The following is a 26855-nucleotide window of genomic DNA, read 5'->3' as shown; positions in this document are numbered from 1 at the left end:
ATGAGAGAACACTTTAACAATTGTGCTGCTATCTTAAGCCGGGCTATCTTTGTTGCACTACCACCAGTGAGGTCCTCTGTCATCTGGCCAACTTATGATCCAGCTCTAAGATGTTAGCATGAGGCCCACTTTCTTTGCCAATAACCATTATCAACTATTATATGTTATTTACCTGGAAAGCAGATATTGAGGTGAAAACTGGCATGTGGATATTTATAGGGGAATGCATACCAGTGAGGGAAGGAAGGAGTCAGAATTAGACTGAAGGAAAATTTAGCTTCAATGAAGTCACAAGAAGGCCCTGTGAAACTGGAATTACTTTTCTGATTTATCTTTAGTTGGAGAAAAGGATAGGAAAAATACAACTCCAAATAAGCCAGTCATTGGTTTTAGGCTGACCCTAGAAAGAATGTGTGGTCTTGTCAGCCATATGTGGAAAAAGCTGTCAGCTGAGAGCTCTTAATCAGCAACATTCTCAGAAGTTGAAGCGAGGGTTTTGCTGGTTGAGTGCAACATGCATTACCTTAAGGTTACCACTATTTTGTTTCATGTTACATGAATTCTCAGCAGTAGTTGATAGTCATGATGTGTATGAAACGACATGATTTGTTTTTTTGTCTTCTTCTGGTTACATCTTTTTGTTTTTTACACTTAATGTATTCTTTTCTTGCTCTAAACTTGCTTTTTAGATTATCTCATCTATTCCCTGACTTAAATATCATCTATATAAATCAGGACTCTGTAATTCATGTCTCCAGTCCACATCTTTCCTCTGAGTTCTAGGCTCATATATATCCATTTGCTTGTTAGACAATTCTGCCTCATTGTCTAAAAGGTAATTCAAAATTAAATCTCAAAAGCAAAAGAACAAATTTTGATTTTATTCATTATCCCAGTCTAAATCTGTTTGTCTACCAGTTTCCTAATTGTCAGCAAATGTAATTACTATCTAGCCTGGTGATCATATCAGAAATCTTGAGGTTATTATTTATACCTCCCATGGTCCTCACCCTGAATCCAATCCATAATCAAAGAGTATCAGTTTTCTCTACTGCCTTCACCTTATTTTGAGCTACCGTATTTGTATTCTAGACAAAGTCAATAGTCTCCTTATTGATTTTTTTGATTCTACCCTTTCTCCTCATCACTTTCTTCATTCAACATTGAGAGTAAACCTCTCAAAGCATAAATCAGGTCATTTCACTGCCACCATTGCAATAATTTTTTTAATATTATTTATAAATTAACATCTCTTTATTATGGCCTACAAAACCCATCTTGCTTGTGGCTTCTCATTATCTTGGCTTCCCCATACTAACAATCTATATTTCCATTTCACCTCCCTATTCTTCTTTCCTCAAATTCAGCAAGTTATTTCACATATTAGGGTCTTTCATATGACTTTTTGTTTTTCTGCATCAAACTTTCTTGAGTTCTTCCTATGACTGACAGCTGCCTTCTTTTCTTCAGACTTTAGCTTGTCACATTCTCAGAGAGGTCTTCCCTGCCCACTGTTTCTGAGTATAGCCCCCACACTGGAAGCTTGTTATTCTTTATGCCTGCACTGTGATCATTTATGTAACTTGTTGCCATTCCTCACCCTATATTTTTTAATTGTTTGTGGTCTCTCTACTCTAACAGACTTTGAGCTTCACGCAAATGTAGACTTCATCTACTTTGTTGTTTTTGCTGTTGGTTTATGTGAATATTTGCCTGAAATATACTGGACTTTTATTATATATTTTATGAATATACATAAATATCAATTTACTGAATACAAATTGGGTTTTACAGATGAATCACAGAAAGCTTGTGCTGCTGTGGGCATGTCTACATTGTAGATACCTAATACAACCTGAAAACAAGCACATTTACTTTTTCAAATAAATCATTTTTAGCCACATGAATGGGAAGCTTCCAATAAAAATTTCTAGTCTTATGGTGAGTACAAGGCTGGAGTGAAGCCATCAAAAATAATATCAAAGTTTAATAAAATTAACACATCAGATATAACACATTTAATCATTCTATTGAAACTATTTTACCCTTATTTGACAGCAAAACTACTTATAGATCAACCGCAAGGGATTTTAAGATATTTAGGATTTTTTAAAAAAAGAAAATTACCAATACTTCTGCAATCAAAGGAGAAGCAAGTGAATTAATCTATATGATGCTTTACAGTTTTTTTATAGTTTTCTGAAATTTGAACATTTTATAATGAAATACATATTATTTTGAATATTTAGTCATTCTATTATTAATTGTTCTATTATATTTTTACACCTCATTTTTTACTGAGACCATATATAATCTTGACAGCCTTTGATTTCTTTCTACTTTGCAGCCACTTTCTACATCCTTATACTCAAGGGCAGCAATATCACGAAACTACTTTTAAATGCCACAATCTTAAAAAAAAATCAATTTGTTATTTTATACATACAACATTGGGTATATTTCATTTATTCTGTTCATAGGAATGAGAGTGTCTTAATCCAAGATCATATTTAATATTTCTAGAGAGAGATTTCATTCATGATCTTTCCTGTAGCCCTAGATTAACTACCAATTGCTACCATTCATTGGTTTGAGCTATTTAAATATTTCACAATCACCTAGATTTGCTCCTTTACACAACCAATTCTTTTTTATTATTATTATACTTTAAGTTCTAGGGTACATCTGCACAACCTGCAGGTTTGTTACATAGGTATACGTGTGGCATGTTGGTTTGCTGCACCCATCAACTCGTCATTTATGTTAGGTATTTCTCCTAACGCTATCCCTCCCCCAGGCCCCCACTCCCCAACAGGCCCCAGTGTGTGATGTTTCCCTCCCTGTGTCCATGTGTTCTCATTGTACAAATTCCACTTACGAGTGAAAACATGCGGTGTTTGTTTTCTGTCCATGTGATGTTTTGCTGAGAATGATGGTTTTCAGCTTCATCCATGTCCCTTGCAAAGGACATGAACTCATCCTTCTTTACAGATGCACGGTATTCCATAGAGTATATGTGACACATTTTATTCATCTAGTCTATTATTGATGGACATGTGGGTTGGTTCCAAGTCTTTGCTATTGTAAATAGTGCCACGATAAACACACATGTGCATGTGTATTTACAGCAGCATGATTTATAATCCTTTGGGTATATACCCAGTAAGGGGATTGCTGAGTCAAATGGTATTTCTAGTTCTAGATCCTTGAGGAATCGCCACACTATCTTCCTTAATGATTGAACTAATTTAAATTCCCACCAACAGTGTAAAAGTGTTCCTATTGCTCCACAATCTCTCCAGCATTTGTTGTTTCCTGACTTTTTAATGATCGCCATTCTAATTGGTGTGAGATGGTATCTCATTGTGGTTTTGATTTACATTTATCTGATGACCAGTGATGATGAGCATTTTTTCATATGTCTGTTGGCTGCATAAAAGTCTTCTTTTGAGAAGTGTCTGCTCATATCCTTTGCCCACTTTTTGATGGGTTTGTTTTCTTGTAAATTTGTTTGAGTTCTTTGTAGATTCCGGATATTAGCCCTTTGGGAGATGGATACATAGCAAAAATTTTATCCCATTCTGAAGGTTGCCTGTTCACTCTGGTGATAGTTTCTTTTGCTGTGCAGAAGCTCTTTAGTGTAATTAGATCCCATTTGTCAATTCTGGGTTTTGTTGCCATTGCTTTTTGTGTTTTAGTCATGAGGTCTTTGCCCATGCCTGTGTCCTGAATGTTATTGCCTAGGTTTTCTTCTAGGGATTTTATGGTTTTAGGTCTTACATTTATGTCTTTAATCAACCTTGAGTTAATTTTTGTATAAGGTGTAAGGAAGGGATCTAGTTTCAGCTTTCTTCGTATGGCTAGCAAGTTTTCCCACTACCATTTATTAAATAGGGAATCCTTTCCCCGTTTCCTGTTTTTGTCAGGTTTGTCAAAAATCAAATGGATGTAGATGTGTGGTGTTATTTCTTAGGTCTACGTTCTGTTCCACTGGCTATATATCTGTTTTGGTACCAGTACCATGCTACTTTGGTTACTGTAGCCTTGTGGTATAGTTTGAAGTCAGGTAGTGTGATGCCTCCAGCTTTGTTCTTTTTGCTTAGAATTGTCTTGACTATGTGGCCTCTTTTTTTATTCAGTATAAAATTTAAAGTAGGTTTTTTCCAATTATGTGAAGAGAGTCAGTGGTAGTTTGATGGGGATAACACTGAATCTATAAATTACCTTGGGCAGTATGACCATTTTCATGGTATTGATTCTTCCTATCCATGAGCATGGAATGTTTTAACATTTGTTTGTGTCCTCTTTTATTTCATTAAGCAGGGGTTTGTAGTTCTCCTTGAAGTGGCCCGCCATATTCATTGTAAGTTGGATTCCTAGGTATTTTATTCTCTTTGTAGTAATTGTGAATGGGAGTTCACTCATGATTTGGCTCTCTGCTTGTCTGTTCTTAGTGCATAGGAATACTTGTAAATTTTGCACACTGATTTTGTGTCCTAGGAGTTTGCTGAAGTTGCTTATCAGCTTAAGGAGATTTAGGGCTGAGATGATGGGGTCTTCTAAATACACAATCATGTCATCTGCAAGCAAAGACAATTTGACTTCCTCTTTTCCTAATTGAATACCCTTTCTTTCTTTCTTGTGCCTGATTGCCCTTGCTAGAACTTCCAATACTATGTTGAATAGGAGTGGTGAGAGAGGGCATCCTTGTCTTGTGCCAGTTTTCAAAGGGAATGCTTCCAGTTTTTGTTCATTCAGTATGATATTTGCTATGGGATTGTCATAAATAGCTCTTATTATTTTTAGATATGTTCCATCAATACCTAGTTATTGAGAGTTTTTAGCATGAAAGGCTGTTGAATTTTGTTGAAGGCCTTTCCTGCCTCTATTGAGATAATCATGTGGTTTTTGTCATTCATTCTGTTTATGTGATGGATTAGGTTTATTGGTTTTTGTAAGTTGAACCAGACTTGCATCCCAGGGATGAAGCCAACTTGATAGCGGTGGATAAGCTTTTTTGTGTGCTGCTGGATCCAGTTTGCCAGTAGTTTATTGAGGATTTTTGCATCGATGTTCATCAGGGATATTGGCCTGAAATTTTTTATATTGTGTCTCTGACAGGCTTTGGTATCAGGATGATGTTGGCCTTATAAAATAGATAGGGAGGATTCCCTCTTTTTTTATTGATTGGAATAATTTCAGGAGTAATGGTACCAGCTCCTCTTTGTAGCTCTGGTAGAATTCAGCTGTGAATCTGTCTGGTCCTGGACATTTTTTGGTTGGTAGGCTATTAATTATTGTCTCAATTTCAGAAACCGTTATTGGTCTATTCAGAGATTCAACTTCTACCTGGTTTAGTCTTGGGAGGGTGTGTGTGTCCAGGAATTTATCCATTTCTTCTAAATTTTCTAGTTTATTTGCATAGAGGTGTTTATAGTATTCTCTGATGGTAGTTTGTATTTCTATGGAATCAGTGGTGTCATCCCCTTTATCATTTTTAATTGCATCTATTTGATTCTTCTCTCTTATCTTCTTTATTAGTCTTGATATCAGTCTATCTATTTTGTTGATCTTTTCAAAAAACCAGCTCCTGGACTCATAGATTTTTTTGAAGTGTTTTTTGTGTCTCAATCTCCTTCAGTTCTGCTCTGATCTTAGTTATTTCTTGCCTTCTGCTAGCTTTTGAATTTGTTTGCTCTTGCTTCTCTTTTCAATTTTTCAGTTTTTTCAATTGTGATGTTAAATTGTCAATTTTAGATCTTTCCTGCTTTCTCCTGTGGGCATTTAGTGCTATAAATTTCCCTCTACCTACTGTTTTACCTGTGTCCCAGATATTCTGATACATTGTGTCTTTGTTCTCATTGGTTTCGAAGAACATCTTTATTTCTGCCTTCATTTTGTTATTTACCCAGTAGTCATTCAGGAGCAGATTGTTTGGTTTCCATATAGTTATGTGGTTTTGAGTGAGTTTCTTAATCCTGAGATCTAAATTGATTGCACTGTGGTCTGAGAGACAGTTTGTTGTGATTTCTGTTATTTAAATTTGCTGAGGAGTGTTTTACTTCCAATTATGTGGTCAATTTAGAATAACTGTGATGTAGTGCTGAGAAGAATGTATATTCTGTTGATGTGGAGTGGAGAATTCTGTAGATGTCTATTAAGTCTGCTTTGGGCGGAGCTGAGTTCAAGTCCTGGATATCCTTATTAAACTTCTGTCTCATTCATTTGTCTAATATTGGCAGTGGGGTGTTAAAATCTCTCATTATTATTGTGTGGGAGACTAAGTCTCTTTGCAGGTCTCTAAGAACTTTCTCTATGAATCTGGGTGCTCCTGTATTGGGTGCATATATATTTAGGACATTTAGCTCTTCTTGTTGAATTGATCCTTTTACCATTATGTAATGGCCTTCTTTGTCTCTTTTGATCTTTGCTGGTTTAAAGTCTGTTTTATCAGAGACCAGGATTGCAACCTCTGCTATTTTTTTGCTTTCCATTTGCTTGGTAGATCTACCTCCATCCCTTTATTTAGAGCCTATGTGTGTGAGATGTGTCTCCTGAATATAGCATACTGATGGGTCTTGACTCTTTATCCAATTTGCCAATCTGTGTCTTTTAATTGGGGCATTCAGCCCGTTTACATTTAAGGTTAATATTATTATGTGTGAATTTTATCCTGTCATGATGCTAGCTGGTTATTTTGCCCGTTAATTGATGCAGTTTCTTCATAGTGTCAATGGTCTTTACACTTTGGCATGTTTTTGCAGTGGCTGCTACCATTTGTTCCTTTCTATGTTTAGTGCTTCCTTCAGGAGCTCTTGTAGGGCAGGCCTGGTGGTGACAAAATCTCTCAGCATTTGCTTGTCTGTAAAAGATTTTATTTCTCCTTCACTTATGAAACTTAGTTTGGCTGGATATGAAATTCTGGGTTGAAAATTCTTTTCTTTAAGAATGTTGAATATTGGTCCCCACTCTCTTCTGGCTTGTAAGGTTTCTGCCAGGAGAGCAGTTGTTAGTCTGATGGGCTTCCCTTTGTGGATAACCCGATCTTTCTCTCTGACTCTCCTTAAAATTTTTTCCTTCATTTCAACTTTGGTGAATCTGACAATTATGTGTCTTGGGGTTGCTCTTCTGGGGGAGTATCTTTGTGGTGTTCTGTATATTTCCTGAATTTGAATGTTGGCCTGCCTTGCTAGGTTGGGGAAGTTCTCCTGGATAATATCCTGAAGAGTGCTTTCTAACTTGGTTCCATGTTCCCCGTTACTTTCTGGTACACCAGTCAAACATAGATTTGGTCTTTTCACATAGTCCCATATTTATTTGAGGCTTTGTTCATTTCTTCTTACTCTTTTTTCTCTAATCTTGTCTTCTCATTTTATTTTGTCAATTTGATCTTCAATCACTGATATCTTTTCTTCTGCTTGATTGAATCAGCTATTGAAGCTTGTGTATCCTTCAGAAAGTGCTCATACTATGATTTTCAGCTCCATCAGGTCATTTAATCTCTTCTTTACACCAGTTACTCTAGTTAGCCAATCGTCTAACCTTTCTTCAAGGTTTTCAGCTTCTTGCCATTGGTTAGAATATGCTTCTTTAGCTAGGAAAGTTTGTTATTACCAGCATTCTGAAGCCTACTCCTGTCAATGCATCAAACTCATTCTCTGTCCAGTTTTGTTCCCTTGCTGGTGAGGAGTTGTGTTCCTGTGGAAGAGAAGAGGTGTTCTGGTTTTTGGAATTTTCAGGCTTTCTTCTCTGGTTTTTCCCCATCTTTGTGGTTTTATCTACCTTTGGTCTTTGATGTTGGTGACATATGGATGGGGTTTTGGTGTGGATGTCCTTTTTGTTGATGTTGATGCTGTTCCTTTCCTTTTGTTAATTTTCCTCCTAACAGACAGGCCCCTCAGCTACAGGTCTGTTGGAGTTTGCTGGAGGTCCACTCCAGACCCTGTTTGACTAGGTATCACCAGCAGAGGCTGAAGAAGAGCAAATATTGCTGCAAAAACCTTCCTCTTTCTCTGGAAGATTCATCCCAGTGGAACACTTGCCTGTGTGAGGTGTATGTCAGCCCCTAATGGAAGGTGTCTCCCAGTCAGGCTACACAGGAGTCAGGGACACACTTGAGGAGGCAGTCTGTCCATTATGGAGCTCAAACGCTGTTCTGGGAAAGCCACTGCTCTCTTCAGAGCTGTCAGGCAGGGACGTTTTAGTCAGCACAAGCCATCTGCTGCCTTTTGTTCAGAAACTCCCTGCCCCCAGAGGTGGCATCTAGAGAGGCAGTAGACCTTGCTGAGCTGTGATGCACTCCACCTAGTTTGAGTTTTCCTGCTGTATTGCTTACACTGTGAGCATAGGACTGCCTACTCAAGCCTCAACAATGGCAGACGTCCCTCCCCCCACCAAGCTCCAGCATCCCAGGTCAATCTCAGACTGCTGTACTAGCAGCAAGCAAGGCTCTTTGGGCATGGGACCTGCTGAGCCAGGCACAGGAGGGAATCTCCTGATCTGCTGGTTGTGAAGATCATGGGAAATTCACGGTATTTGGGCAGGAGTCTACCATTCCTCCAGGTACAGTCACTTATGCCTTCCCTTGGCTAGGAAAGGGAAATCCCCTAACCCCTTGCACTTCACAGATGAGACAAAGCCCCACCCCACCTCAGTTTACCCTCCATGGACTGCACCCACTGTCCAACCAGTCCCAGTGAGATGAACCAGGTACCTCAGTTGGAAATGCAGAAATCACCCATTTTCTGCATCAGTCTTGCTGGGAGCTGTAGACTGGAGCTGTTCCTATCGGCCATCTCGGAAGTAACACTACACAACCTATCCTTACGGAACACTCCCTGTGTTCCAGTTATTTTTCTACCCAGTGTGGTTACTCTATGCAAAAAAAGCAGACAAAAATCCCACCTTTACAAAGCAAATATTATTAAAGGATGACAGACACAGAACCATAGTAAGTTGTATAGTCCGTTAATAGACATTAATTGCTACTAAAATAAACAAAGAAAGAGAGAAAACAGCATGTAAGAGGAATTTAGAGTATGGTGTTGGGGAAAAATGTTACTATTACGAATAGTTAATATTTAACTTTCTTAAAAGGATGCCTCATGAAGAAGTTATCTTTGAACAGGCTTGACATTAGTGAATAAAGGAGCTATCTGGATATATGAAGGAAGAGCATTTCAAAGACAAGCAGCAGCTAATGGAAAGGCCCTGAGGTTGGTGTATCCCCAGCATTTCTCAACATGACACAAGAGACCAATATACAAAGTGTACGAGAGAAGAAGAATAGGTCAGAAAGAAAATGTTTAGGACAGGGACTAGAAATGGGAGTCAAGCAGATCTCTTAATGTCTCAAATCTGTAATGTAGACTTTCATTTTTATTCTAATTTGATTTTGGAACTATTGGACGGTTCTGGGTAAAGTTGTGATGTTATCTGACTTGTTTTTTAAAGCCCATTTTGACTGCTGGATTAAGAAACTATTTTAAAAAACTAAGTAAGAGATAATGGTGGTTTTGACCAGGAGGAAAGTGGTTAAAAGTAATGCAATTCTGCATATATTTTGAAAGTAGAGCAAAAAGAATTTACTTTGAAAAATGATATCTGTCAGCAAACAAAAGATATTTTATTTCTAATACTAAAATATATTTCAGGTTATTCTATTCCACATCCATAAGATACCTATCACAGGAGCATCCAGGCACTTTGCAGAGGACCTAAAGATAAAATACAGATAATTCCCATTATATCACTAAGTGACAGAATCCGTGATGATACTACTGTCAAAACCAATATTCTCATAAGATAAATATATGTGCATTGCCTATCTTGCAAGCATAGACTAAAAATTTTCGGTTGGGTTAAATTTTATAAGTGATTTGAACATATATAGACAAAAACATCTCATGTATTTTATAGATATACATGAATCTATAAATAAAGAAATGAAAGAAATACACAGCACCCAGATCTGTTACAGCAGAAAGGAAAAGAAGGGTCCATTAAATTTTTGCTGTGAGGTATGCAGTGGTAATAACTCATCTGCTCCCTGTGGTAATAACAGCTCTGTTGCCAACATTCAAGATTTTTTAAAAATACTGTTTGTTGAAAATGAATTGTCTGAGTGTTAACCACCAGTATTTTTCAAATAGTAGTGTTTTATTTCCAGTTAAATTATCTTATTAGTTTTTCCTATCAGCATAGCAGAGCAGTGGCTACTACTATTCTTTCCCAAATTGGAAAAATGAATAACCAAGATACTCTTTTAAAAATATTCATTTCAATGTGTTTGCAGTATTGAAATAAAATTTAAAAATGCAAGTGACTCCAGATGACTGAAAATTTCTTCAATATATGTAAACAATTCACTTTATTAGGAAAATTAACTTCAGTGTACAGAAACACACGCATGCATATTCATATTCTATGTTTAATTTAACATTTAAATTCTAATGTGTAATATATAGACATCTAACACATTTATTTTGTTTTCCTTTTATTTCACTCTCTCTGTTTCTCTCTCTTACCCATTTTATTTTTGTTTGTTTCTATTATCTGCTCTTCTAAAAATTTTAAGTGAAACAGAATATTATCTCAATATTTAAGTTGAGACCATTGTACACCTGATATCATGCAGTCATTTTTATTAAGATCACTAATATAGATGGATCTTGGTTGTTCTTTGGGTTATAGTAATAATTCTGTCAGTGAAATCAAAACAACTATTAAGCAGTCTATGCACAATTTAGAATTTACTCTTTCAATATAATTTTAAAATACAGAAAAGTCAACCATACTTGATATAATTTTAAGCATCTAATCCTAGAAAATTAGCAAAATAATATACAAAAATTCAGAAAGAATTGATGTATATTTACCATTGCAAAATATGAAATTAATATATGGCTTTTTCTTTTATAATTTCTGATTAAATTATAGCTGAATTTTTATATTCCACACAAATGGATAAAAATAATAAGTGAAAAAGGAATTTGCTGATGGTATTAACACCTTATCTCAATATTTAACTCTTGCTGCTGGTTCTTCATCTTTTCATGTAGGTACGTTATTTACCATGTAACATTGAAGTTCCTTCCACAGTTTCAGAGGACACTGTTCTCTATCTGGTTTTAGGTTTAGCCAAGTGATTTGATTTGCCAAATGGGGTGGGTGTGGCATAAGGAGAACCTTAAGATGTGCTTGTGCAATGGGATTTTTCTTTTGTGTTTTTAACATAACCATGAGAAGAGATTTCCTCTGCTATCAGTTACATCTTCAGCTTGGGCCTAAGAATAATTTCTTGTGGCATATAGCCTAAAGAGGCTGAAGAAAAAAAAAAATAGAAAATCTGAATAGAACTACAAGGAATAAAGATATTGGATACATAATTAAATACCTATCAAAAAATAAAATGCCAAGGCTAGATGGTTTCACTGGAAAATTCCACCAAACATTTAAAGAAAGATTAATACCTATTCATCTCAAATTCTTCCAAGAAATAGAAGAGAAGGGAATACTAGTTAACTTATTCTATGAGGCTAGTATTACAAGGACACTAGGATAAGACACCTGCTTTCACCACTTTCACTTAACATAATACTAACAGTGCTGCTTAAAATATGACAAGAAAAAAAAAATCCAAACACAAAAGGAAAAAGGAATGGTATTTTCTAGATAACATGAGTCTATACATAGACCATATTAAAGAATTCAGACATACCCAAAAACTGTTGGAGGTAATAAGTGAAGTATCAAAGTTGTAAGATACAAGATCAATACTCAAAAAATTATTTGCTTTACCATAAATTACCAATCAATGATCAGAAAATAAAATTAAGAAAATAATTATATTTATAATAGCATCAAAAATGATAAAATACTGGGGACTAATTTAATCAAGATGGTACAAGACCCTACATTAAAAACCACAAATCATTGCTGAAATTAAAGTAAATCTAAACAAATAAAAATATATTCCATATCCATTGACTGCATGACAGCATTTTTAAGATGGCAATGTTCCCTAAAGCAATCTATACATTCAAAACAAAAATTTATAAATATCTGCACAAAAATGCAAAATTTATGCAAAAATTTATCTTTTTAAAACAGAAACAGAAATCCTAATATTTTCATAAAATTAAAAGGGCCCAGAATAGCCAAAACAACACTGAAAATAACAAAGTTAGAGAATTCACGTTTCTCAATTTTAAAATTTACTACAAATCTACCTTAATCAAAACAGTGTGCTATTGGCATAAGGCTAGACATAAGAGTCAATGAAATAGAATTGACTATTGAGAAATCAATACATACATCTATAGTAAATTTACTTTTGTCAGGGGTGCTGAGACCACAAAATAGGGAAAAGATAGATCTTCAACAAATTATGTTATGATAACTGATATTCACTTGCCAAACAAAAAAATTACCCTATACCATATATAAAAACATAACTAAAAATTGATAAAAATCTAGATATGTACTAAAGCTATGAAACTCTTAGAAATGTAAATACGATTACATTTTAAGGACCTTGGATTTGTTAAGAGATTCTTAGATGTGATACCAAATGTACAATAAACAGTATATTTAAATAAATAAATACATTGCACTTTATCAAAATTAAAATTATTTTTACATCAAAAGATATTATCAAGAGAATGAAAAGACAATCCACTGAATGAGAGAAAATATTTACACATTATTTCTCTGCTGAGAATCTAAGAATTCCTACAACTCAACAACTACTAAATAAACAATCCAATTTAAAAATTGGTAAAGGACTTAAACACATTATTTTTTAAAAAGAAAGATATATTAATGGCACACAAGCACAGGGAACGATGCTCAATACCATTAGCTATTTAAGAAATGCAATTTAAAACCACAATGAGATACAACTTACCCAGGTTGTTAAAAGGAAAAGTTTTTGAAGAATGGTGCTACTCTAGTGAGCACACAAATAAAACGAAAGTAAAACAGTCTTATTGCTAACATGGAGAAAATCTTAGTGCCCTGGATAAAAGATCAAACCAGCCACAACATTCTCTTAAGATAAAGCTTAATTTAGAGCAAGGTCTTAACTCTCTTCAATTCTATGAAACCTGAGAGAGGTAATAAAGTGGCAGAAGAAAAGTTTGCAGCTAGCGGGTGTGGTTCATCAGGTTTTAGGAAAGAAGCTGTCTCCATAACATAAAAATGCAAGGTGAAGCAGCAACTGCAGGTGTAGAAACTGCTGCAAGTTATCCAGAACACCTAGCTAAGGATTTGATAAAGGCGGTTACATTAAACAATAGGTTTCTAATGTAGACAACACAACCTTAAATTAGAGGAAGATGTTAAGAACTTTTCATAGCTAGAAAGAAAAAGTCAATACCTGGCTTCCAAGTTTCATAAGAGACTGCCTCTCTCATTAGGGGTTAATGCAGCTCGTAACTTTAACTTGAAGTCAATGCTCATTTACCATTTTGAAAGTCCTAAGGCTCTTAAAAATAATGCTAAGTCAACTGTGCCTGTGCACCCTGCGCCCACTCCACCCACTCCACCCACCACACCCACCACACCCATCACACGGCCATTGTCAGAGCACTGGTAGGCACAAAGCCAGCCAGCCCGATCCCTTTAAGCACCCTGCCCCTGCACCAGGGTTGCTGGCATGAAATTATACATGGAAAACAATGAATCCTCTCCCAGTGCTGAGGAGCCACTGTTGCAAGCCCAGCATGAACAAGACAGAGGGTGCATGCAGCCCTGGGCCTATCAACACCCTGCTTTTGTGCTAACACTGCCACCAGTGCAAATGCATACACAGTCCCCAGTGGGCCCCACCCAAAGCCATACTGCTACCACTGCTGCTGCAATGCCCACGCAGAGGCTTAGAACCCTGGAACCTGGTAGTTTCCTGCCCCAGCTGGTAAGCAGGCAGCCTGCCATGCTGCTGCTGCTGGAATGTATGAATGAGGATGGATCTCACTGTCACTGCCCTTTGAAGTACTTTGACTGGCACCTCTCATCAGAGTGTTGTGAACAGCAGTCTGGGAGCACCTGGACCCCTCCAGGGCAGCAAATTTCTAAGTTCAAGGATCAGAGGTCAAAGTCGGGAACCAATAACAGTCCCCCAGATTAGAGTACACAGCTCAGGAGTACTGAGCTGAACCTTGGCCCCCTAAAATGTTAGAGTAATAAAACCAGCTGATTGAACCTACTTTATACACAATCAAACCCCAAGGTCACCTAATAGGATAAAAGCAAACAATAAAACTCATCCGAAGGACAGCAGCATCATGGATCAAAGGAACATCAGTCCAGAAAGATGAGAAAGAACCAGCATAAGAACTCTGACAACTCAAAAAGCCAGAGTGTCTTTTTTTTCTCCAAATGACCACATGAGTTGTCCAGCAAGAGTTCTTAACACAGTTGAGATGACTAAAATCACAGAAATAGAATTCAGAAAGTGGATACGAATGAGGATTATCAAGATTCAAGAGAATGATGAAACCCGATCTAAAGAAGCTAAGAGTCACAGTAAAATGATACAGGAGCTGACAGACAAAATAGTCAGTATTGAAAAGGACATAAGCAACCTGATAGAACTGAAAAACACTCTATAAGAATTTCATAGTGCAATAACAAGTATTAACAGAAGAATAGATGAAGTTGAGGGAAGAATCTCAGAGCTTGAGCTTGCTTTCTGAAATAAGACAGTTGACAAAAAAAAAAAAAAAGTAGAACAGAAAAGAACAAACAAAACCTCCAGGAAATAAGGGATTATATAAAGAGGCCAAATTTATGGCTTATTGGCCTCCATGAAAGAGATGGTAAGAATGGAACCAACTTGAAAATTATATATCAGAATATCATCCAGGAGAATTTTCCCAACCTAGCTAGAGAGGCCAACATTCAAATTCAGAAAATGCAGAGAACTCCCACAAAATACTTCACAAGAAGATTATCCCTAAGACACATAATCTTCAGCTTCTCCAAGGTGAAAATGAAAGAAAACATGCTAAAGGCAGCTAGAGAGAAAGGACAGGTCACCTACAAAGGGAAGCCTATCAGACTAACAGCAGACTTCTCAGCAGAAACCCTACAAGCCAGAAGAGATTGGGGGCCTATATTCAACATTCTTTACAAAAACAAATTCCAACCCAGAATTTTATATCTGGCCAACCTAAGCTTCATAAGCAAAGGAGAAGTGAGATCCTTCTCAGACAAGCAAATGCTGAGGGAATGTGTTACCATCAGACTTGCCTTATAAGAGATCCTGAAGGAAACACTAAATGTGAAAAAAAAAGATTATTACCAGTCATTACAAAAGCACTCTTAAGTACACAGACCAGTGACACTATAAAGCAACCACACAAACAAGTCTGCATAATAACCATCTAACAACAAAAAGACCGGAAGAAATCCTCACATATCAATACCAACCTTGAATATAAACAGGCCAAATGCCCTAGTTAAAAGGCAGAACATCAAGCTAAATAAAGAAGCAGGACCTAACATTATGCTGTCTTCAAGACACCCCTCTCACATGCAATGACACTCATAAACTAAGAATAAAGGGATGAAGAAAAATTTACCAATGAAATGCAAAACAACAAAAAGCAGAAGTTGTAATTTTAATTTCAGACAAAACAGACTTTTTTCAATCAAAAAAGATTTAAAAAGACAAAGAAGGGGATTACATAATAGTAAAAAGTTCAATACAAAAAGAAGACATCACTACCCTAAATATATGCACACCCAACACTAGAGCTCCCAGGTTCATAAAGCAAGTTCTCAGAGACCTTCAAAGAGACATAGACTCCCACATCAGTAGTAGGAGACTTCAACAACCCACTGACAGTATTAGACAGATGATCAAGGCATAAGATTAACAAAGATATTAAGGACCTGAACTCGACATTGCACCAAATGGAGCTGATAGACATCTTCAGAACTCTCCACCTAAAAGCAACAGAATATACATTCTTTTCGTTTGCACGTGGCATATACTCTAAAATCAACCAAATAATTAAATATGAAACAATCTTCAGCAAATGCAAAAGAAAGAAAATCATACTAACCTTTCTCTCAGATCACAGTACAGTAAAAGTAGAATTCAAGACAAAAAAAATTCTCAAAGCCATAAAATTAATGAAACAATCTGCTCCTAAATAATGTCTTTTGGGTAATAAATGATTTAATGCAGAAATCAAGAATTTCTTTGAAACCAATGAGAATGAAGACACAATATATCAGAATCTCTGCGACACAGTTTAGGCAATGTTAAGAGGGAAATTTATAGCAGTAAATACCCATATCAAAAACTTAGAAAGATCTCAAATTTACAACTTAAGATCACAACTGAAAGAATGAGAAAAACAAGACCAAACCAACCCCAAACCTAGCAGAATACAAGAAATAACCAACATCATCATTGACTTTAAGGAGATTGAGAAGCACAAAATCAACCAAAAGATCAATGAACCCAGGAGCTGTTTTTTGGAAAAAAAAAAAAAAAAAACCAGTAGTAAGATACATACCAACTAGCTACACTAATAAAAAGAAAGAGAGATGATCCAAACAAACACAATCAGAAACAGCAAAGGGAATATTATCACTGAGAAATACAATTAACTATCAGAGAATATTATGAACACCTCAATGCATACAAACTAGAAAATCTAAAAGAAATGGATAAATTCCTAGACACACACACCTTCCCAAGACAGAATCAGGAAGAAATTGAATCCTTGAACAGACCAACAATGAGTTCTGAAATTAAATCAGTAATGAACAGCCCACCAACCAAACAGCCCTATGTCTGATGGATTCACAACCAAATTCACAGTCAAATCAAAGAGTTGATACCATTCCCACTAAAAGTACTCCAAAACATTGAGTAGGAGCAACTCCTCCCCAACATATTTTATGAGGCCAGCATCATCCTGTTACAAAAATCTGGCAGAGAAACAAGAAAAAGAAAACTTCAGGCTAATATTCTTGGTAAATATTGATGTGAAAATCTTCAATTAAATACTAGCAAACAGAATCCAGCACTACATGAAAAAAGCTAATTCACCACAATCAAGTAGGCTTTATCCCTGGGATGCAAGATTGGTTCAACATACACAAATCCATAAATATAATTCATCATATAAACAGAACTAGACAAAAACCACGTGATTATCTCAATAGATTCAGGAAAGACTTTCAATAAAATTAAACACCCTTCATGTTAAAAACTCTCAGTAAACTAGGTATTGAAGGAACATACCTCAATATAATAAGAGTCATCTATGATGAACCCACAGCCAGCATCATACTGAATAGGCAAAAGCTGGAAGCATTCCCCTTGAAAACCAGTGCAAGACCAGGATACCCTCTCTCTTCACTTCTATTCAACATAGTATTGGAAGTTCTGTCAAGGGAAATTAGGCAAAAGAAATAAATAAAAGGAATTCAAATAGGAAGAGAGGAAGTCAAACTATCCCTATTTGCAAATGACATGATTCCATAAAGAGAAAGCCTTATAGTCTCAGCCAAAAAGCTCCTTCAGCTGATAAACAACTTCAGCAAAGTTTCAAGATACAAAATTAACGTACAAAAATTACTAGCATTCTATATGCCAACAACAGCCAAGACGAGAGCCAAACAGGAATGCAATCTCATTCACAGTTGCCACAAAAAGAATTAATATGCCTAGGAATACCAGCTAACCAGGGAGGTGAATACTATCTACAGTGAGAATTACAAAACAGTGCTCCAAAAAATCAGGGATGATATAATTCAAAAGACATTATTCAGAAGATTGAAATGGCCATACTGCCCAAAGCAATTTACAAATCCAATGCTATTTCTATCAAACTACCAACAACATTTTCACAAAACTAAAAAAAAAAATTAACTTATCTGAGACCGTAAAAGAGCCCAAATAACAAAGATAATCCTAAACAAAAAGAACAAAGCTGGAGGTATCATGCTACCAGACTTCAAACTATACTACAGGGATATAGTAACCAAAACAGCTTGGTACTTGGTACAAAAACAGACACGTAAACAAAGGGAACAGAATTGAGAGCCCGGAAATAAGGCCACAACCTACATCCATCTGATCTTCTACAAAGCTGACAAAAGCTGGCAATGGGGAAAAAAATCTCTATTCAGTAAATAAATGGTGCTGGGATAACTGGCTAGACATATGCAGAAGATTGAAACTGGACTCCTTTCTTACACCATATACAAAATTCAACTCAAGATGGATGTGTTAGGATTCTTTAGAGGAACAGAACTAATAAGCATATGAATATATAAAGGGGAGTTTATTAAGGAGTATTGATTCACACAATCACAAGATGAGGTTCCACAACAGGCTGTCTGCAAGCTGAAGAGCAAGGAGGCCAGTCCAAGTCCCAAAGCTGAAGAACTTGGAGTCCAGTGTTCGAGGGCAGAAAGCATCCAGCACGGGAGAAAGATGCAAACTGAGAGACTAATATAATCTAGCCTTTTCACATTCTTCTGCTTGCTTTTATTCTGGCTAAGCTGGCGGCTGATTAATTTGTGCCCACCCAGATTGAAAATGGGTCTGCCCTTCCCAGTCCACTGACTCAAATGTTAATCTCCTTAGGCAACACACTCACAGACATATCCAGGAACAGTACTTTTGCATCTTTAAATCCAATCAAATTGATGTTTAATATTAACCATCGCAATGGATTAAAGAATTAAATGTAAAACCCATAGCTATAAAAATCATGGAAGAAAACCTAGGCAATACTATTCAGGAAATAGGCACGGGCAAATATTTCATGACAAAGATGCCAAAAGCAATAGCAACAAAAGCAAAAATTGGCAAATGGAATCTAATTAAATTAAAAAGCTTCTGCACAGCAAAAGAACTATAAACAGAGTAAACAGAAAACATACAGAATGGGAGAAAATGTATGCAAACTATGCATCTGACAAAGATCTAACATCTAGCATCTATAAGGAATTTAAACAAATTTACCAGAAAAAAATATTAAAAAGGTGGCAAAGGACATGAACAGACACTTTTCAAAAAAAAGACATATACACTGCCAGCAAGCATATAAAAAAAAAAAAGCTGCATATCACTAGTCACTGGAGAATGCAAATCAAAACCACAATAAGATATTATCTCACACAAATCAGAATGGCTATTATTAAAAGTAAAAAAAAAAAAAAAAGATGCTGGCAAGAATGCAGAGAAAAGGAGGACATGTTTTTGGTGAGAGTGTAAATTAGTTCAACCATTGTGGAAAACAGTATGGCGATTCCTCAAAGACCTAAAAACAGAACTACAGTTCAACTCAGCAGTTTCATTATTGAGTATACACCTAAAGGAATATAAAATATTCTATCATAAAGACACATATGTACTTACGCTCATTATGGCACTATTCACAATCACAAAGAATGGAATCAACCTAAATGTCCATCAGTGGAAGTCTAGATGTCTGGATAAAGGAAATGTAGTATGTATACAACATGGAGTACTATGCAGCTGTAAAAAGTATGAGATCATGTCTTGCAGGAACATGAATGGATCAAGAGGCCATTATCCTTTTCAAACTAAAGCAAGAACATAAAACCAAACACTATATGTTCTCGCTTATAATTGAGAGCTAAATGGTAAGAACATCTGGACACAAAGAAGAGAGCTGGAGCCTCCCAGAGGGTGTAGGATGGGAGAAGGGAGAAGAGCAGAAAAAATAATTGAGTACTAGGTTTAGTACCTGAGTGATGAAATAATATGTACATCAAACCCCCCGGCATGAGTTTACCTACATGTACATATGTACATCTGAACTTAAAATAAAAGTTATAGATAAAAATAGTAAATTAATTAAATAAGATAATAAAATATTTTGGCTTAACAGGGCACTTAGTCAGCCAAGAGCTCTGAAGCCCTGATGGAGACATTCAAGGAGATTAATGTTTTCATGCCTTCTAACACAACATTCATCCTGCAGTCATGAATTAAGAAGTAATTTCAACTTTCAAGTCTTATTATATAAGAAGTATATTTTGTGAGGCTATAGCTGGCACAGAGAGTGATTTCTTTGATGGTTCTAAGTAAAATAAATTGAAAACCTCTGAAAAGGGTTCACTATTACACATGCCATTAATAACATTTATGATTCATGGGAGGAGGCCAAAATTTCACCATTAACAAGAGTTTGGAAGAACTTGATTTCAACCCTTGTGAATGACATTGAGGGGTTCAAGACTTAAAGTGGAGGAAGTAAATGCAGATGTGGTGGGACTAGAGGTGGAATCTGAAGTTGTGGCTGAATTCCTGCAATCTCATTCTAAAACTTAAATGAGTAAGGAGTTGCTTCTTATGCATGCTCAAAGAAAGTGGTTTATTGAGATCAAATCTACTAGTGGTAAAGATGCTGTGAACATTGTTGAAATTACAACAAAAGAGTTTGAAAATTACATAAATTAAATCGGCAAAGCAGTGGCAGGGTTTGAGAGGATTGATACTAATTTTACCAATTTACTATACTTATCAAATATCATCACATACTGCAGACTAGTATTCCACAGAAGAAAGAATCAATTGATGTGGCAAACTTCATTTTTGTCTTATTATAAAGAATTGACACAATGATCCCAATCTTCAGCAACCACCACCCTGATTAGTCAGCAGCCATCAATACCAAGGCAGACCTTCTACCAGCAAAAGGATTGTATATGACTCACTCATGGCTCAGATAATTGCTAGCATTTTTTTTGGTCATCAAATATCTTAAAGTTATGTATTTATTGTTTTTTAGCCATAATACTATTGCAAACTTATACTACAGAATAGTGGAAATATAACTCTTGTGTGCACTGGTGAACCAAAAATATTGTATGATTCACTTTGTTGTTGTTGTGTGGAATCATATCTCTGAGATATTCTTTGTAGACAACCAAGACTTCTACCCCTCATATACACAGAAACTTACAAGTATCTTTCCACCATTTTTCTTATTTCAGTTTTTCTCTAGCATTACTGCACTTTACCCTAATGTAGCTTGTTAAGGGCTCCTGCTGAATCTTGTGCTTTATGAAATGCCTCATTCAAGAAATTTTTATTTCTTTTTCATCAAAACTCATTTGCCTTATATCATAGTGCCTGATACTTTGGCCCTTTGGAAGGAATTTTATAAGCCAACTAATGGAAATACATGTGATCGAAAAAAATCAAGTGACATAATTCAGTAAACCCTTAACAGGTAGATTGTCTATAGCAAAAGTTCAAGTTTGGTTGGGATTATCAATTAGGTTTATAAGAGATGCTACATTTAAAAAATAATAACCTGATGAAATAGGAAACACATACTATGCCAGACAGAATTTAATATATCACTCTAAATAATAATAATAGTATAGTACATTTATTAAGTACTCACTTTGTTCCAAACACAGTGCTTAACTTTTTAATTCATTGTGTTAGTGTATATTCAAAACGATCTAGTTAATTAGGTACTAATAGTATCTAATTTATACAGATGGGAAAACTTGAAGTCAAAGACTTTACAGGGTTTTCTCAAAATTATATTTATCAAATGAGAAGGATGAAATTTGAACCCAGATATAGCAGGCATTAAAGAGTGCTCTCCATTGAAACCATTAGATTGTCTTACTCTGCCTATTTCATTATGGGTGCATATAGAAATCACAGATAGTTATTATTTCATTTTCTTCCTTCTTAATTGCAATCCAAATTGTATTTTTAAACCTCAATTTTATTATACTAGTTAGAGAATACAGGCTCAGCCAATTCAAGATGTTCTCTCTCTGTTTCCGAGGGTTGTTTCTGAGTTCAATTCAGTTTCAAGAAGTGTATATGTGTGATGCAAAATATATTAGGTGTTTAATCAGAGTTTTCATCTATTCATTCTACCAGTGACTTTTCTATCATTATTCGATTCTAGTTTAACCTATGGTCCACTACTGGATTCTAGTTTTACCTATAGTCCACACAGCTGCCTGCTGTTTTGTCTGTTTATCTTATCCAGGAGTTTCCTTGGATCCAGCACTTCTCTTTCAGGTCCTTAACAGTGCACTCTTCAAGCCATAGAAATCTTAAATATCTGATTGGCACTATTTTTACTTAATGTTTTAAAAATAATATTCCACCAGATAGTAAATGAATATTTCAATCTCTTTAGCAACTCTATGCTTTTTGTATGTCTTCAGCAACTCTGTTAAACAAATGAACAAGCAGTTTTATACCCATTCCACACAAGACAAAATTGAGGCTTTATACATGATCTAACTTTCTGAATGCTTTGTGACTAAAATCTGGTATAATGAGAAAAATAATCCAAATATTATATATTCCCAATTTAGAGCTTTGAAAGTAAAACAAAAGTACTGCATAAATCAATTGAAAGAAGTGATTATGTGTGGTCAGAAGGCTGAAGTACATAGGGAACAGAAGTATTGAACAAGATTAGAAGCGGCTTCATGACAAAAAGTGTCATTTTAAGTAGATAAAGAAATAAATAAATACCACATGCTCTCACTTATAAGTGGGAGCTAAATATTGGGTACACACAGACATAAATATGAGACCAGAAGGCACTGGGGACTCCAAAAGAGGGGAGGCAGTGAGGGAGGAAGGTTTGAAAAACTGCCTATGGAGTATTTTGTTCACTATCAGGGTGATGGGATCAATAGAAGCCCAAACCTCAGTATCATGCTATATACCCATGTAACAAACCTGTACATGTACCCCTGAATCTAAATGTTTTCTAAAACACAATATATCTTAAAAATCTCTCAAAATTCATTAATAGAAACCAAACTCCTATTTTTATTACATAGAATTATATTATATTGGTGTATAATAATTAATTGTATCAATTCCCTTTGAGGAACATTTGTTTTTCTCCTAATCTTTGGTTACAAACATTGCTACAATAAGTAAAATTATTTTACTTGTAATCAAGTACACATGAGGACCAATTCTGTAAAGAGGAATTGCTGGGTTGACAGAAGTAGGCTTCAGAAGGTGGGTAATAACAAACTCCTTCGAGCTGAAGGATGCCTGAGCAAGTACATTTGCGATTTTGATAGATACTAACAAATTGGAGGGCTAATTATTTAATATCCATTATGTATTTTAGGACGCTCATTAAGACTGGTATTGTAATAATAAGCCACAACAGAAAATTTTAGTTACCTTTAGTTACCTAATAGTGACCATTCCTATTGAATTTGTATCTATAAGGACTATAAAAACATTGTCTTGGGTTTCTCAGAAGTCATACCTGATGCCTTGAAGTGCTAATATTTTCCACAAAGCAAGTGATCACTTTTTATACTATCATTTCATGTTCACTCTGTAAAGAATTGTAACTTAAGACATATAAATTTACTCCACACACACACACAAAAAAAAAAGAACCTCAAATGACTTGGAATGGGTAAGTGGGTGGAAGAGAAGAAGGTGGCTGCAAAATAAGAATAAGAGTAATGGGGGTGGCTGGCAAGAGGGTCAAATAGAAACAGCTCCAGTCTGCAGCTCCCAGCAAGATCAACACAGAAGGCAGGTGATTTCTGCATTTTCCAACTGAGGTACCGGGCTCATCTCATTGGGACTGGTTAGATAGTGGTTGTGGCCCACAGAGGGTGAGTAAAAGCAGGGTGGGGCATCATCTCAACAAGGAAGCACAAGGAATCAGGGAACTCCCTCCCCTAGCCAAGGTAAGCCAGGAGGGACCGTGTCATGAGAAACTGTGCATTCTGACTGAGACACTATGCTTTTCCCATGGTCTTGGCAACCCACAGACCAGGAGATTCCCTCAGGTGCCTATAACACCAAGTCCCTGGGTTTCAAGCACAAAACTGGGCAGCCATCTGGGCAGACACCGAGCTAGCTGCAGGATTTGTTTTTTTTCCTACCGCAGTGGCACCGGGAATGCCAGTGAGACAGAACCGTTCGATCTCCTGGAAACAGGGATGAAGCCAGGAGGCAAGTGGTCTAGCTCAGCAGATCCCACCACCATGGAGTCCAGCAAGCTAAAATCCACTGGCTTGAAATTCTCACTGCCAGCACAGCAGTCTAAAGTTGACCTGGGATGCTCAAGCTTGGTGAGGGGAAGAGCGTCCGCCATTACTGAGGCTTGAGTAGGCACTTTTCCCCTCACAGTGTAAACAAAGCCACTAGGAAATTCACACTGGGAGGAGCATACCACAGCTTGGCAAAGCTGCTGTAACCAGACTGCCTCTCTAGCTTCCTCCTCTCTGGGCAGGGCATCACTGAAAGAAACGCAGCAGTCCCAGTCAGGGGCCATAGATAAAACTCCCATGTCCCTGGCACAGAGCACCTGGAGGAAGGGGTGTCTGTGGGCTCAGCTTCAGCAGACTTAAACATTCCTGTCTCCCAGCTCTGAAGAGAGCAGCAGATCTCCCAGCACAGCTCTAATAAGGGACAGACTGCCTCCTCAATTGAGTCCCTGACCCCTTACCTCCTGACAGGAAGACACCTCCCAACAGGGGTCGACAGACACCTCATAAAGGAGAGCTATGGCTGGCATCTGGCGGGTGCCTCTCCGGGGCAAAGCTTCCAGAGGAAGGAACAGGCAGTAATCTTTGCTGTTCTGCAGCCTCTGCTGGGCATACTCAGGCAAACAGGGTCTGAAGTGGACCTCTAGCAAACTCCAACACCTGCAACAGAAAGGCCTGGATGTTAGAAGGAAAAATAACAAACAGCAAAGAACAGCATCAACATCAATAAAAAGGATGTCCTCACAAAAAACCCATCCAAAAGTCACCAACATCAAAGACTAAAGGTAGATAAATTCACAAGATGAGGAAAAAACAGTGAAAAAAGGCTGGAAATTCCAAATACCAGAAAGCCTCTTCTCCTCCAAAGGATCAAAACTCCTCACCAGCAAGAGAATAAAACTGGATGGAGAGTGAGTTTGACAAGTTGACAGAGGTAGGCTTTAGAAGGTAGGTAATAACAAACTCCTTCAAGCTAAAAGAGCGTGTTCTAACCCAAAGCAAGGAAGCTAAGAATCTTGAAAAAAGGGCAGAGAAATTGATAATTAGAATAACCAGTTGGCACAGTGCTACTGCCAAATATATATATGTGTGTGTGTGTGTATACATACGTATATATATATGTACACACACATATATATTTAAGTATTTTCTTCAATTCTGTGGCCTGTGTTTACATTTTCTAAAGTGTGTTTTGAAGAACAGAAGTTTCTAATTTGGTGACACCTGTAAACTGTAGTAGAAAGCTTGATTTTATTTTTATGTTTGTGGACAGCTTTCATGCCCAACACATATCACTTTGCGTTATGCCTCACTTCTATGAAAGCTGTTAAGAAATTTCAGGTACTCCGCCGGGTGCGGTGGTTCACGCCTGGAATCTCAGCACTTTGGGAGGCCAAGGTGGGCAGATCACGAGGTCAGGAGATAGACACCATCCCAGCTAACACGGTGAAACCCCGTCTCTACTAAAAATACAAAGAAACTAGCCAGGCGTGGCGGCGGGCGCCTGTAATCCCAGGTGCTCAGGAGGCTGAGGCAGGAGAATGGCGTGAACCCGGGAGGCGGAGCCTGCAGTGAGCTGAGATCGCGCCACTGCACTCCAGCCAGGGCGACAGAGCAAGACTTGGTCTCAAAAAAAAAAAAAAAAAAAAGGAAAGAAAAAAGAAAATTCAGGTGCTTGACTCCCTTATTTGGTGTTGGCAGGAAGTTCAAATCAAGCAAGCCCCAGCTCATGCAAGAAAACCCTAGCTCCACCTCATAATCAGAATAAAACACCAAAGCCAATCACTTCTTGCTGTCTTAACTTTTGAACCTGCTTAGAAGCTTATGTTGATTTTCCCAGAAAGCCTCAATTATGAGAACTGAGGCGGGAGGATCTCTTGAGCCCAGGAATTTGAGACCAGCCTGGGTAAAATAGCAAGACCCCGCCTCGAAATAATAATAATAATAATAAAGAAATTAGCCTATTTCTGTCCTCTTGGTGCATGTGTGACATCATCAGTCTTAATATTTGTATCCATTGTCTATTGATACTGTAACAAATTACCAAACAAGTAAACTTTAAATAGCACAGAGTCATTGTCTTATGTGTTCTATGTTTTAGAAGTTTCACTAGACGAAGATTCATGTAGTGGCAAGATTAATGAACTTTATGGAGTCTATGGGAAATAATTAATTGTTTTGCTTTTTCCAGCTTTTAGATATCGCTTGCAATCCTTATACGACAGCTTCTTTCTGCATCTTCAAATCCCCGGTATTGCATCTTCAAATGTCTTTCTGACTCTCACCCCTCTCCTTCCATATTCTACTTTATTCTTACATCAAGTCCACGCAAATAATCTGGATTATTTTCCCATTTTGAGGTCCGCTGCTTAGCGACCTTAATTCCATTTCCACCTTAATTTTCCTTTATTCCATAAATTAACATATCTGCAGGCTATTAATCCACAGATTAGGTATTCCTTTTTGCCTAGATGTCCGTAGGATTTTTAAACGGCACGATACTTCACACTTCGCTTTTAATTACTCGCTAAAAGTACAGGCTTTTTTTTCTTTTTTCTTTGATGGTTTCTACCTCTTTTTATATTCTCTGCCAAAGTTGAAACATTTGATGTGTCTAAGTCTCTCCTCAGAGGTGTTTGGTACTCTCCGAAATTCAGTCCCTCTGGCCGCCCTGCAAGCTTAGCTCTTAGATAAGCTCAAAAGTATAGTTTTGTAGATTATTCTGCTTTTTCTGGTTTTTATTGTATGGCATTTACTTACAGCGTTTTAAATTTTATGTTCTTTTTTCTTTCTTTTTTTCTCTCTTTTTTTTTTTTTTTTTTTTGTATTTTCACTAGAAA

This window comes from Colobus angolensis, unplaced genomic scaffold, assembly GCF_000951035.1.
Source record: "Colobus angolensis palliatus isolate OR3802 unplaced genomic scaffold, Cang.pa_1.0 Scaffold353, whole genome shotgun sequence".
In the NCBI taxonomy this organism is placed as follows: domain Eukaryota; kingdom Metazoa; phylum Chordata; class Mammalia; order Primates; family Cercopithecidae; genus Colobus; species Colobus angolensis.
This window is presented reverse-complemented; position numbering follows the sequence as displayed.